Genomic DNA, 16,309 nt, shown 5'->3' with positions numbered 1-16,309 from the left:
GAACGTTGCCCCTATTAGGCTCAAACCCCGGAGAGTACCTTTGGCCCTCCGTCCAAAAGTAGAAGCCGAGTTAGATAAGTTGATTGCCCAGGGAGTTTTAGAACCCACTGACCATTCCCGGTGGGAAACCCCAATAGTCATTCCTATCAAGCCGGACGGGTCGGTCCGCATCTGCGTGGATTTTAAAAGTACGTTGAACCGGGCATTACAAGCTAACCCCTATCCTGTTCCAGTAGTCCAACACTTGCTCCACTCCCTGGGTTCAGGCTCCATTTTTGCTAAGCTTGATCTAGCTCAAGCGTATCAGCAGCTTCCGGTGGATGAGGCCTCAGCTGAAGCCCAAACGATTGTAACCCACCGGGGAGCTTTTAAGTGCAAACGGCTTCAATTCGGTATTAGCATAGCCCCGGGGTTATTTCAAAATTTAATGGAGCGCCTCCTACAAGGACTTCCCGGGGTAGTCCCATATTTTGATGACGTGCTCATCTCCGCGTCTTCGTGGGATGAGCTCATTGGCCGTGTTAGGGCCGTCCTTCTACGCTTCAGGAAGGCCGGCCTAAAATTGAAGAAATCTAAATGTTTTATTGGTGTGCCACAGGTTGAATTTTTGGGGTATTTAATTGACACCACAGGTATCCACCCTACTCCCTCAAAGGTGGCAGCCATAAAAAATGCTGCTGTTCCAACGTGCAAAGCTGACCTGCAAGCTTTTCTGGGGCTCCTCAATTTTTATAGCGTATTTTTACCCCATAAAGCCACCTTGGCGGAGCCTCTTCACCGTTTATTGGACAAAAATACGCCATGGTCCTGGGGCGAGGCTGAAAACCGTTCCTTCCGGGCTGTCCAAGACCTACTAACATCCTCTGCTGTCCTGGTACAATATAGTTCTCACCTTCCTCTGGTAATACCAGCGGATGCATCCCCTTTTGGCATCGGTGCCGTCCTTAGCCATAGGTTTCCAAATGGAATAGAAGCACCTATTGCCTATTATTCCCGTACTCTTTCCTCCACGGAACGCAAGTATAGTCAATTAGACAGGGAGGCCCTAGCCGCAGTGGCTTCTGTAAAGAAGTTCCACGATTATATTTATGGCCGCCATTTTGATTTGGTCACTGACCATAAGCCTCTTCTGGGGCTCTTAGCTGGGGACCGTCAGACTCCTTTGATACTTTCCCCCAGGATGTCCCGTTGGACTGAGTTTTTAGCGGCTTATAATTACACCTTAAGATACTGCCCGGGTAAGGAGATCGCGCATGCTGATGCGTTGAGCCGCTGTCCGTTGCCCTTGCCCGTGGAGGACCCTGCACCGACCTCTTCTGTCCTCCTTGTAGAGGAGCTGCCCATTCCATTATCTGCAACCGACGTTGCCGCCCACTCGGCAGTTGACCCTTTGTTAGCACAGGTGCTCAACTGGGTGGCAAGGGGGTGGCCATTAGGACAAGTGGCCGAGCAGTTCAAGCCGTTCCGGCTCAAGCAACACGAACTTTCTGTCCTCCGGGGTTGCCTGTTGTGGGGTCATAGGGTCGTTATTCCCCCAAAATTGCGTAACTCTATTTTGGAGTGTTTACACGAAGCCCACCCTGGTATAATCAGGATGAAGGGGCTTAGCCGAAGTTATGTGTGGTGGCCAGGGATCGACCAGGATATAACAGATTGGGTAGCCAAATGCCAAACTTGTCAGCTGTCGAGGCCAGCAGCACCATCTGTCCCTCCCAGGGAGTGGGAATTCCCAAGGGCTCCATGGTCGCGGGTCCATCTGGATTTTGCTGGCCCCTTTATGGGCCGCCAGTTCCTTATTGTGGTGGACGCATATTCAAGGTGGGTTGAGGTAGAAATAATGCCATCCATCACATCAGAGGCCGTCATACGTGTTTTAAATAAATTATTTGCTACACATGGCCTTCCGGATGTTCTAGTGTCCGATAATGGCCCACAACTGACATCCCCCCCATTTCAAATGTTCCTGGCCAGTTTAGGAATCCGCCATGCCCAGATTGCCCCTTATTGTCCCTCCAGTAATGGTTTGGCAGAAAGGGCTGTGAGGTCAACTAAAGAAGTGCTGGCAAGACTAGGACCAAGGGGGTGGCAAGAAAGGGTTTCCACATATTTGCTTTCTCAGCATACAACACCTTGTTCAAGCACTAATCGAAGTCCTGCTGAGATGCTGATGGGCCACCGATTACGAACAACACTTGACCGTCTGCATCCTTTATACAACTCAGACCGGCCTACAACAGGCTATTTGCCACCTAGGGTGTTTAAAGAGGGGGACCAGGTTTTTGCATGAAACTATGGGGGTGATCCCCGTTGGTTGCCGGGACAGATTATACAAGTAACGGGTCCCTGTTCTTACAGGGTCCTGCTCGTTGATGGCAGAACCTGGTGGAGACATGTTGACCAGTTACGGAAACGTGTGTTCGAAAACAACCCGGCAGAGGCTGTGAGTCCGTCACCTACAACAACGCTAAGTTCCATGCCAGGTCCAACGTTAAGTTCACAAGCAAATGAAAACTTAACGCGGGGCGCCGCAAGGAGCCAGCAGTGGCTCAACTTACCTGAGATAGAGTCCGAGGCTGGGAAGTCTGTTACAGGGAACAATCCGTCAATTGTACCGTTATCTTCTCCATCCATGCCGGAATCAGCTGCACCTGTTATCAAACCTGAACTACGACGGTCCGGACGAACATGCAGGCGCCCGGCGTACCTTAACGATTACACTTGCGTGATCCAGGAGGGGAGGGGTGTTATGTCTAGCAGGGTTTAGTTATAGTTGTAGTGTTGTTATTGGATGAAACCGATGATGTCATCAGCACGGAAGATTCTTTTGTTAGCCATTGGCTAGAGCAGTTGAGCTATTCATATATAAGAGCTGTCAACTGCCATTTTCTAGCTGAGCAGTTACAGTTACAGTTACATGGTGAAGCAATAAAGAGTTACAGTTACAATCGTGAGTGCCTCAATATATATTGCAACAATATAACAGGAGGGAGCAGCAGTTAGAAAAGCAGACAAAGCGCAAAGATTGCTTCGTTTGTGTTGGGGCTGAAAAACAGCTTCAAAAGCACAACTGATCGTCAGAGGGAGCTCCAGTGACTAAAGCAGGCAAAGCATGGAAGGGATAAGAGAAGGCAGCAGCTGTTCCTGGTAGCCATTTTGGGCACCATGCACCGTGTTTTCAGCCTCGGGTGGCAATTGGCGGCAATGTGCTTTGGCAATCCCCACAGCCTTGAAGAGCTCTCAAACGGAGCATTTGGAGGCTGAAAACATGACGCGCAGAGCTCAAAAACACAAGCCATTGTCAGTGGCAATCTCTGCAGTCAGGAATAGGCTGAAGGGTGGGGGCCGGCAGGTGGGCGGGGTTACATTCGGAGTATAAGACACACCCAAATTTTCAGCCTCTTTTAAGAGGGAAAAAAGTGTGTCTTATACTCAGAAAAATACGGTATCTAAGGAATAGAAGTCACTGTAGTGATTATTGATCATGGCACTGAATAATGTATGATAGCAGGATAAATTAAAGAGACTTGAGTGAGATGTAGATTAAGAGAGAATAAACGAACAGGCTGATGTTATGAAACCAAGGACAAATCATGTATACCTAAAATTCCTTACTCAATTATGCTTTGAGGTTTGGATAACGTGGCTTAGCATATCATGTGAATGTGGTCAATACATGAGGGGTTGAAAAATCTGAAATATATACCCTAATTTCATTTTAATTATTAAATATGGGGTTCAAATACTCAATTCTGCCTCATAAAATATATATATAAAAAAACCTACATTATCATTGGCTTCATTTCAATTTTTTGAATAAGATTCTCAACAAAATAACTACAATATGCAACTTCTACTGGGGGATTTCAAAATATTATTGCTCTGTGAAAATTATGTGCTTGAAAGGATGAACATAGCAAAACAGCTAAAATGCACACTTCACACAAATCCAAACAGATGGAATTTTTCTTTACTGAATATTCATAAGCAGGTACTGGAACAAAAGTTTGCTAGAAGAAACTTTTAATGGGGGAATGGAATTATTTGGTGAATCACACAAGGCAACAACAGCCAGAAACTGCTCCAAAGGTACCTGTAAGCATTTCTAAAAATACCTCCCTTCGACAAATCACTCCTCTAGTGGAAATAATTTTTTTAGTGAGAAGATACTAAATCTTCCTACGGTTATGAATTGGATTTTGGAAGGCTTGGAAATTCCATTTATCACTGGCCTAGTTCATGGCCATCTTTCTTGATGCGCTGAAGAAGAAAGCCGAGCGAGCAAACAGGCATTTAAAAAGAACATCTCAGGAAAAATTCTTAATCGGGGGAGCTTTACGTGTTAATTTCTCTGTAGTGTTCACTGTCCTTGGGGGAAAAAAACAAACACATCTGGGAAATGCTCCTCAAACAACAACAACAACAACAACAACAACAACAACAACAATAACAATAATCAAATTCTACCTTTCTTCATGCAGCAGTTTGATGATAATGACTAAATCCATATATTGCATTCAACAAGAGCCCTGGTGGCACAGTGGTTAGAACTGCAGGCTACTTCTGCTGACTGCCGGCTGCCAGCAGGTCAGCAGTTCCAATCTCACCGTCTCAAGGTTGACTCAGCCTTCCAACCTTCTGAGGTGGGTAAAAATGAGGACCTAGATCCGTGATGGCGAACCTATGGCACGGGTGCCACAGGTGGCACGTGAAGCCTTATCGGTGGGCACACGAGCTCAGCTTTGGCACACATGCGTGTGCCAGCCAGCTGATTTTTGGGCCTTCTAGGCCCACCAGAAGTCAGGAAACACACTGTTTCTGGCCTCCAGAGGACCTCTGGGGGAGTGGCGAAGGCTGTTTTCACCCTCCCCAGGCTCCTAGAAAGGCTCTGGAGCCTGGGGAGAGCAAAAAACAGGCCTACCGGGCCCACCGTGCCATCGCATGCCAAAAGTGGGGGGAGCATGGGGGGCGCATAGAATTATGGATATGGGCATGCATGCGTGTGACTCCACCGTGCTCCTCCCACTTTTGGCACGCGATGACAAAAAGGTTTGCCATCACTGACCTAGATTGTTGGGGACAATATGCTGACTTTGCAACTGCTTAGAGAAGGCTATAAAGCACTGTGAAGAGGTACTGTATATAAGTCTAAGTGCAATTGCTATTAGTATGATGTAAAAAAAAATAATAATTCACACACATATTATGACTTAGCATGGTGTAAAATAATCACACAGATACTTTCAATTCCATTGCCAGTTCTATGTATAGAAGTTACGGTTAGCAAGAATAAATTTTCTCAGATTCTCCCTTCTCTCTTAAGAGACCTCCTGTATATTTGGGGAATATATACACTCTTCAAATATATTGGGGTGCCAGTGATGCCCTTTCCTAGATTGGGAGACTTTTCAGACAGTCATTCATGCCCTGGTCACCTTGACTATTGCAGCAAGACAGTCTACATGGGGTTTTTCTTGAAGACTACCCAGAAGCTGCAGCTCATCAAGAATGTGTGGGCAGTGATGGAAATACGTCAGTATGCCCATGTAACATCTATGCTTCATGTGCTTCACTGGTCCCTAGTTTGCCTTTGAGTGTGATTTGAGGTGCTGGTTATTCCCCATAATGCCCTATGTGGCAGACATGCTGGTCACCATCTATAAAACCCTACATGAGTATTTAAGGAAATACTTGGTTCAAGGATGGTTCTGACAAAGTTGCTGCATTCCATACAAAGGTTCCCATATTTCAACCCTGGGCTACAAATATTCTTTCTACTGGAACCACATACTTATTTCTAGAATAATTCAAATCTACAACAGCCATTTAAAGTGTACAACATTCTTCCATTTTTAAATAATCAAAATTTATTTATGATTTATAGTCTGCCCCATCTTTCATAACTCTGGCTGGTTCACCAAATACAACAGTAAAAATAGTTTAATAATAATAATAATAATAATAATAATAATAATAATAATAATAATAATAATGAGGCAAGTCTAATCTAAAACATCTGGCTGACTCAGAGGTGGGTTTCAGCAGGTTCTGACCAATTCTGGAGAACCGGTAGTGGAAATTTTGACGATACATACCACCTCTGACTGGCCCCACCCCCATCTATTCTCTGCCTCCCGAGTCCCAGCTGATCGGGAGGGAATGGGGATTTTGCAGTAACCTTCCCCTGGATTGGGGAGGGAATGAGATTTTACAGTATCCTTCCCCTGCCACGCCCACCAAGCCACACCCACAGAACTGGTAGTAAAAGATTTTGAAACCCACCACTGGGCTGATTGCAACCAACTATAATAATAATAAAATAATACAAAACCCCATCAGCCAATTGCAAAAGGAAGTTTTACTTGTACTTTTAACATCATCAGGATACAACTTCTGCCTTTCCTGGATCCTTGGGAAGAATTTGATAGGTGAATAAAAATGCAAACTCCAATCTAACTGCTAGCTGACTGTGTGATCAACTATAAACCACCCAAAAGATCTGATACCCATTCTAACCAAAACTCTCAGTAGACCTGAAGGCCTTAGGTCAGAGTAGGAGCCATGTGAATGGTGTTCCAGAGGGCGGGCAGATGATAGAGCGGGCCCACTTCCTGCATCCCACCAGGTGACCCGTTTACCTATCTGGCTGGAGAATTCTGCCAGTTGAAGTCCATACACCTTAAAGTTGCCACAATTGAGATAGACTGATCAATACCTGTTTAAAATATGATATAAAGTGTTATATAAAAGTATTATATCCATGTAAACCACCTTGAGTCCAGTGGTGGGTTGCTACCAGTTCACCCCGGATAGGGTGAACCGGTAGCGGAGGCAGTGGGAGGCTCTGCCCACCCACCCGGATGCTTCTGCACATGCGTGCGCGAGCACCCATGAGCGAACAGGTAGCAACGGGTTTTGAAACCTGCCCCTGCTTGAGTCACTATGTGCAAGTAGGAAGCAATATAAAATTTCTTAAACAAACAAACAAACAAACAAACAAACAAACAAACAAACAAATGCCTTTCAGAGCTAAGCTGTAATTGCTTTCAGTGCCTGCCATCTCCCCCCCCCCCCGCCCCCAATGGGAGATCACTATGTTGGGCAATCATTTTATCTTGGGCTGCCAGACCGTGATAATTTCTGCATTTTTTTTTCAAAATCTTACAATTGATACAATGGTGGGCCATTAAATCCCTGAATTATCAAAAACACAGGATCAGTGCAATAGCAATTGCATTTAAGACTTATTCATGGTGCTTTACAGCCCTCTCTGAGCAGTTTACGGAGTCAGCATATTGTCCCCAACAATCTGGATCCTCATTTCACTGACCTCCGAAGGATGGAAGGCTGAGTCAACCTTGAGCCTGGTGAGATTTGAACTGCCAAATTGCAGGCAGCCAGAGGTAGCCTATGGTACTTCATTCTAACCTCTGCACCACCACGGCTCTTATAACTAATAACTAATTAGGACTTGTGGTGGCCGAGGCCCAGGCTCTGTAATGAAATTTATCATATAGCCCAGCTACCATGTCACTGCCACTAGATTAGATTTCTGAAGTTGCCTTAAAAATAACTGGGAACAGCATGGAAGATAAGCAGCTAAGGTTGCAGTGTAGAATTGCCTTCTGTCTATCATTGTCTGAGAGATTGCTAGTCTCAGGTGACTTCCTACACCCTATGTCCTCAGGGTCTTTGACTGTCAGGTCCCATAAATCCCTATCAAGATGCTGCCATTCTGGTGGGGAGGGGGCCTGGAGACATTCTTCAGTTTATAACCTTCTTCTTGGTGCCTATCTATCCTGTACTTTGATTTACCTTCCTAGGAATGTAAGGTGGGAGGGCCATCTGTTTTGTCTCAGCTCCAGAGCCTCCTGCAAGCTACTCCTGAGAACAGCTTCTTATCACCTTCTCAGCCTGAGATTCTCAAAACATCTTCACACCTGTGGATTAGCTTATTCAACACTGGACTGAGGGAAGGGGTCTCTAACTGTTTTAACCTAACAGAATTGTGCGGGAATCTTCAGATCCTGCTTTCTTTGTATTGCTATCACTTTCCTTTCAATAAAAGTTTCCTGTTGAAATGCTAATTGTTTCAAGAGTTCTATTTTCTTGAGTGGAGAGGAGAGGCAGGACCTTCCTCCCAGTGGGATGCAGTTAGTAGATGCTAGGTTTTGTCCTCTATATCAGTGTTTTTCAAAGTTGCCAATTTTGAAAAACACTGGTCTATATATTCTTTCTGTATACAGGTGGTCCTCAACTCTAATTGAGCCTGGAATTATGATCATAAATTGTGGTCATTGTTAAGCAGGTCACCACATGAGCATTCTCAATTTTATGACCTTTTTTATGGTGGTGGTTAAATGAATGTTGTAGTTTTTTTTTTTTTAATTTGATTTATATGCCGCCCTTCTCCGGAGACTCAGGGCGGCTTACAATGCGTTAAGCAATAGCCTTCACACTTTTGTATATTTATACAAAGTCAGCTTATTGCCCCCACAAACTGGGTCCTCATTTAACCTACCTTAGAAAGAATGGAAGGCTGAGTCAACCTTGAGCCTGGTAAGATTCGAACCTGCAGAAATTGCAGGCAGCTGTGTTAATAACAGGGTGCATTAAACCACTGTACTACCAAGGCTCTAGTTGTTAAGAGAACAGCATGGTTCGAACAGAGAATGTTTGTTAATCAAAGCCATTGTTTCAAATGAGCATTTTTTTGCTTGAAACCAGCAAAAACTGCCCCAAATCATGGTCATATGGTTGTAAATTGAAGCCAGTTGGCAAATACCCGAAATGTGATCACATGACTATGTTTGTGAACCACCATGGAACAGGGTCGTAAGCAGTGGTGGGTTTCAAATTTTTTTACTACCGGTTCTGTGGGTGTGGCTTGGTGGGCCTGGCATGGCTTGGTGGGCGTGGCTTGGTGGGCATGGCAGGGGAAGGATATTGTAAAATCTCCATTCCCACTCCACTCCAGGGGAAGGATACTGCAAAATCCCTATTTCCTCCCGATCAGCTGGGACTTGGGAGGCAGAGAATACAGTAGATGAGGACGGGGCCAGTCAGAATTTTTACTACCATTTCTCCGAACTACACAAAATTTTCACTACTGGTTCTCCAGAACTGGTCAGAACCTATTAAAACCCACCTCTGGTCATAAGTAGCCCTGGGTAGCTCTATCGCAACTTCAAATGGTTGCTAAGTGATTGGCCATTAAGTGAAAACTAATCTGTACTTTTAAAGCCTGCTACACTAATAATTGCTTTGGTTATATTCCTGATCTCAGCAATGCTTTCTCATTCACATGCACATATAAAACAGTTCAATACCAATATACATATTTTATTTTTTTTCTGGGTAATATTCTATTGCATATTTTAGTAAAGTCAGTCAATAGATTGGACTGGATATCCATTGTTTACGGTAACTTAAGAACCTAATAACTTCCCTACTCCACCCACAGCCTTTTATCTCTGTAAAAGATGCCCAAAGTAGTTTAGAAAGCTCTACACTCTTATCACTAGGTTTGATAATGTAACCTTGACAAGATAGGTGAAAAAAAAACACATTTTCAACAGAACTGATGATTTTCAAATGAAAAGTTAGACTCTTAAAAGCATTTCTGCCAAAGTCCAACAGCCAAGGTTAATTCATCAGTGTCAAAGCAATGATGGAATAAAGTTGAAATTTCAGGTGACAAACTGAAAACAGAAAGAAGAGCACAAGTCAGAAGTTGAATGACAGAACAACTTGCTATATGTAGCTGGTATAAGTAACAGAGGAACGAATTAGAATCAAGAAGGGCATCTCTCTCTCTCTCTATCTCTCTCTCTCTCTCTCCCCTCTCTCTCCCTCCCTCCCTCCTTATCTATCTATCTATCTATCTATCTATCTATCTATCTATCTATCTATCATCTATCTATCTATCTATCTATCTATCTACCTATCTATCATCTATCTATCTATCTATCTATCTATCACATATCTATTTATGTATCATCTATCCATCTATCTATCATCTATCTATCTATCTATCTATCTATCTATCTATCTATCTATCTGTCTGTCTGTCTGTCTGTCTATCTGTCTATCTATGCTATCTAGCTCTCATCTATCTAGCTATCTAGCTCTCATCTATCTATCTATCTATCTATCTATCTATCTATCATCTATCTATCTATCTATCTATCTATCTATCTCCTATCTATCTATGTATCATCTATCTATCTATCTATCTGTCTGTCTGTCTGTCTGTCTGTCTGTCTATCTATCTATCTATCTATCATCTATCAATCATCTATCTATCTATCTGTCTATCTATGCTATCTAGCTATCATCTATCTAGCTATCTAGCTCTCATCTATCTATCTATCTATCTATCTATCTATCTATCTATCTATCTATCATCTATCTATCTATCTATCTATCTATCTCCTATCTATCTATCTATCTGTCTGTCTGTCTGTCTGTCTGTCTATCTATCTATCTATCTATCTATCTATCTATCTATCATCTATCAATCATCTATCTATCTATCTATCTATCTATCTATCTATCTATCTATCTATCTATCATCTATGTATCATCTATCTATCTATCTATCATCTCTCAATCATCTATCTATCTATCATCTATCTATCATCTATCTTATAATTAGACATATACACACATGCTTCTGTTTATGAAGAAATTTAGGAATATTGGTTAAGGTTCGTACACAAAGAAACAAAGAAAAATGTTTAGCCATTCCTAACTACTATCTGCCTATTAAAATATTATCATTCTTACCTGATTTCCTTCCATTCAGCTATATAAAAGGGACTATGTAAAAATCAAAAGACATTTTGGATCAATGAGAGAAATCAATACTTGACAGGATTATTTAAAAGGAAAAAAACAAAACAAGATTTTACGGATGTCCAGAATAAAGTCTTGAGGATCAGACTGCATGTTGTTTGCTACATAGCATGCTAGTTATTTTACTCATTTGATTTAGTAGAGAAGCATTTACTGCCATCTTAGGGAAGAATACAATTATGCCTTTTTTCCCTATCAGCTGCTTTATTTCCAGATTTCTCACCATACACAGAAGTTAAAAAAAACAACAACAATCCACTGATGATACCACTGGTGCCATTGAAAGTTGTTCTAAATTCCAAGTTAAGGTGCAGAGATCAAAAAGTAGGACAAAATTTTCCCCAACCTACCTGCAATGTTCTTGCTCTAAATCAGGACCTTCCTTACTAAAAATTGAATGTGGAGGTTTAGCAGCATATTTATTGTTGTTAGTTGTGAAATTGTGTCTGACCTATTGTGGCCCCATGGACAATGTTCCTCCAGGTCTTCCTGTCCTCTACCATCCTCTGGAGTCCATTTAAGCTCATGCCTACTGCTTCAGTGACTCCATCCAGCCACCTCATTCTCTGTCATCCTCTTCTTCTTTTGCCCTCAATCTTTCCCAGCATTAGGCTCTTCTCCAGTGAGTCCTTCCTTCTCATTAGGTGGCAAAAATATTTGAGTTTTTAGCAGTATAGTATATATCATATATACTTTAATGATTTTATAGTTTGGATGCCTGTTTCACATATGGTTTCAGGGACTGTGAACAACATTGCTAGCTATACCAGGATAACATGACCTATAAAGAAGTCCAATATATAACTTATCTAAGACATTTGCCAGATTTTGTTGTGTTCTCCATCCAGTCTGAGTTGGCCAACCAATCTCCCAATTATTTTTAAAAACCAAACAAGTGTCACAGTTTAATAATATTTCTAAAATGAATTAAGATAATACAAAGATTTCAAAAAGAAGAGTGTGCATTAATATCGACAGATAAATAACTGAAACGGTAGTGCTAAATTTTTGGTAAAACATTGTGAATATAAGTACAATATTATGGGAACTGCATAGGATGAAGAAATTGTCCTTGCCAAAAAGAAAGAGAAAAGAATTAAAACCGACAGAACAGTAATCATGAATCAGATACAGGAAAATCTAATTGCACAATATGTGATTTTATGGATTATTTTTTTAAAAAAAGAAAGATGTGTTATAATAGACCTGCCCTTAATCATCTCCTCACCCCTTTGGCTTTGGAGAATATTTGAACATAAAGTCAAAATCTGGTACAATAGTGCAAACTATTATTTAACTTGTTCACAACTAGGCCTGTTCAGGTGTTCTAAGAGCTTGTAACCGCTATACATGAAGAAGAAGATTGGGAACATATTTACTATTTCCTCTATTTCTACCCTCTATCTTGAGGGGCCCTGGTAGCACAGTGGTTAGAATGCAGTATTGCAGGCTAATTCTGCCCACAGCATAGAGTTCAATCCTGACAGGCTCAAGATTGATTCAGCCTTCTAGCCTTCCGAGGTCAGTAAAATGAGGACCCAGATTGTTGGAGGCAATGACTCTGTAAACTGTCCAGAGAATGCTATAAAGCACTATGGGGAAGTATATAAATCTAAGTGCTATTTCTACTTTTATCTTCATCACATTCCATGGAATAAGGAGAATAGGTTTAGCATTTATCCATTGGTGAAATCAGCTAAAGCTACTTTATTTGATGCTGACAATATTGTGCCAGGACCCAATAAGAAAGAAGTTCAAATTTCTGCTGTTACAAAAGTTGGTAGGTGATATTCAGCCAATTCTTATGTCATTGTCTGCAGAATTGTTTTCAGGTGTCACTTAAATTGAACCAAGAGACCACATTTCCTGGAGGAGATGATTTGTGTATTTCTTTTAAAATAAAAACCTTAAAAGATACATCTTTTGTATGGCATCAATTTGTTCTTCATATGAATGCAAGGATTTTTAGTATTTTATGTTACTAATCAGTTAATTATTGATATCTTTTTTATTGACTGCATTTAAGCCATATCATTTACCATGGGATTTTACTCTTTGGTTATATACCTCTATCCTTCTGCTTTATAAACCTAAGGAGTGAAAAATCACATTGGTTGGGTTTCTTTGCTTGGACTATTCCCCTTCTCTCTTCTCTTCATGCAAATCATACATTTTCTCTTTGGGGCATTGATTCTTAGCCAATTATGTTCTATTACTCTGAACCTCCTCTTTGTCTTCACTGGAGCACAGTGTCCTTGGCATTTAGCATCCACCTTTTTAGTCATAAAGCCTCCGGCATTGTAGGTAATAGAACTGACAAGCTTAGTGTCAGAAGTATTTGTAGAGTATGGTCAAAAGATTTAAGATGGTAGCTGCAACAATGGTCAAACCTCCATCTGAATTTTATGTTGATACACATATGTGAGCCTAAAAAACAAGCTGTCAGGCCTGGAAGCCATCTTTTTCATTGGATCTTCAGGCCTGCCACATTTACTACTGTGGGAAATTGGGAGGGGGAAATTGTGTGGAGCCAGGGTGATATATAGTCATAATAATATTCCTTTCTCAGAGAGTCAAGGACATCTTGCCCTGCACTTGGAAGGCTGGAACTGGGAGGCATCTCCAGTTGGGATAGTGCATTGATTGACCATGTGATGAACTTGTGGGTGTTGGGCAGGGACTTGGACTTTTCTATGGGTGGGGAAAACCTGGAAACTTTCAGATTTGGGTTTTCCCAGATGGGCCAATATGCCATCTCTAATAAAATGGAACTTTGAGGAACTTCAAGCCTCGGAGTCTTATTTCATTGGGGGTGTTACTTGGAACCCTGACACAAGCAACAATGCAGCCACCATCTTTTCTGACCATATACTGTAGGCAGTCCTGCTTAATGACTTACGGCAGCTGTAATAAGAAAATCTGTTGAATTCATCAAGGCTTACTTCAGGACTGACGTATGTCAGAGCACAATGTGGGTTTATTTCTTCTAACTGGAAAATGGCTGTTTCTGTTACAGCCGAACGGCACTGAGCATTTATAATACACTGCACAAGAATATGAGTACCTACTTATCTCTGTGTGAATGTTTGTGTGAATATGCCTGAGAGAAAGAGACAGAGAGAAAAGGCAAATGCACATACAATGATTGCAGGCCAATTTCAAGTCCGTTCACCAGTCGGAACCAATTATATCTCGGCATTTCTATTTTTAGAATTTCTCAAAAACAGATCATGCATTTTAGTATTTGAAAGCTCTTGCCACACAGCTTTTAAGTTAATTTTGTTTGATCTCTGTGCTGGGACTGACAGAAAGAAAGAAAGAAAGAAAGAAAGAAAGAAAGAAAGAAAGAAAGAAAGAAAGAAAAGAGAGAGAGAGAGAGAGAGAGAGAGAGAGAAAGAAAGAAAGAAAGAAAGAAAGAAAGAAAGAAAGAAAGAAAGAAAGAAAGAAAGAAAGAAAGAAAGAAAGAGCCAAATAATAAGGTTTAGGATATTTGTCCTGCCCTTAACCCACAATAGGTTCAAACTTCAAATTGCACTAAATTCTACCTCTCACAGCTGGAAATATTAGTTGGTGATGATAACAGGTTTTATACAATGTTATGTTCTCTGCATTAGATTGGGCAAGATTTTCCACAGAAATTTCCTCCCTAAAGAAAACTTCATCTCATGAACCCAGTTCTTCTTTGCTTCCAATATATCATCTGTGATTTTTAAGAGGGTTATTATTGTCTTATTTTGGAGACAGGAATGAGAGGGAAAAAAAAACAATTTTCTCTGCAAAGGACAAAAGTAAAAAAGGAGAAGAAACAAACCATGCTATGGCAATTAAATCACTTAGAAAACAAACCATATTAATCTTAAATCCATGTTCAATACTGAAGCAGTTAGCAGGGATATAAACCATGGATTGCTAAATTCTGGGAGTCCAGAAGTATTTACATGGCAACATCAAAATAATAATGATTTTTAAAACACTGTTTGATTGGAGCAGATTTCTAAATGCATTCAAGAGCATCCAGGTAATCTGTATCTATAGTCACTTATTTAGGATAGCAGTAAATGCACTATATTATAATTTCTACCCATACTTCCAAAACCTAGGAAATTGGAAAGTAAGGACAAGATCTTACATATCTAGGCATACCATGTTTAAGTCCTAGCTTGATTTTTACACATGCACCCAATATAAGTCCTACCCACAAAATAAGCCCTAATTAAGACCCTGCCCATTCCAGGGTGCATGGGTAAAAATTAAGCTAGAGTTGGGATGGGGGGGGCAGATGGAGCTGCCCTATTACGTACCTTTGGACAGTTGCAGCCAGGCCTTGCACACCTCGGCCCATTTCCTTTGCTGCAGCAGGCAAGGCTTTCCTGAAGGCGTCTGTAGCCGATAACAGAGCTCTGGATCGATCCAGAGCTCAGTTATCAGCTATAGAGGCCTTCAGAAAAGACTTGCTGGGTACAAAAGAAATGGGCCGAGATGTGCAAGGCCTGGCTGCAATTATCCAAAGCTGAAGAAGTTCCTGAAGGTCTCTGACAGTGAAAAGGAGGCCAGGGGTGACCCAGGCAAGTGAGGTGAATCAGTGGATGACATCCCCCCTGAAAATAAGACCTTTTTTTGTGGCAAATATATATATATATAAGACAGGGTCTTATTTTGGGGGAAACACGGTAGAAGGTCCAAAAATGTTGTTCAACCTAGAATTCTATAATCCATTTAGAAGTCATGTTCTGGTAGCCACAATTCATAATGAGACTTAGATCAAGCAAGTAGCCCTGAAGAGGTGCTGCTTCTCCAATCACTTGATCAAGGTATCTCCAATGAAATGACACATCTGTGCAAGGGGTAATGATTTTTCAAAATTACATCTCAGTCAAATGTTGAATTTTATGGACCTCAGCCAACTTTGAATGCAGTCAGGAAAATCTAGTTTAAATTGGTTTATGAAACCAAGGGAATTATACTGGACAATATTCCTACATTTTACATATATTACCTACAATGGATTTAATGCACATTTAACTTTAATGTGTGACCTCCTACCCATTTGGTTGTCATAGTAGCAGTTGCAATTATGGAATCAGCTAGTAACTAGTAAGTTCACCATTACCTGCTGTGACATTAAAAACCTGGCTCGCAGGATGTTGGTGTCATCTAACAATCTGTGACATGGAACACAATGGGAAGTGGCAAATCCAAGCAGCCACACCAGAAAAAGAAAAAGAAGAAAGTTAGATGTCATAGGACAATAGGACGTTCCTGTAGGACAGAGTTCCCCAACCTTTCCAGCTTTGCAGACCGGTGGGGGAGGGAGGGAAAGGGCCGTGTGAGTGGCTGGCAAGTGTGCATGCACAGCTCTATTTGCACAAGCAGTGGACACGTGCACCCAGCACTCGCACAAATGGAGTGTGCACGTACATGCTCACCTCACGTAAGTGGGGATGCGTGCGCATGC

This window comes from Pantherophis guttatus, chromosome 2, assembly GCF_059756535.1.
Source record: "Pantherophis guttatus breed Tessera chromosome 2, ASM5975653v1, whole genome shotgun sequence".
NCBI classification, from domain to species: Eukaryota; Metazoa; Chordata; class Lepidosauria; order Squamata; family Colubridae; genus Pantherophis; species Pantherophis guttatus.
This window is presented reverse-complemented; position numbering follows the sequence as displayed.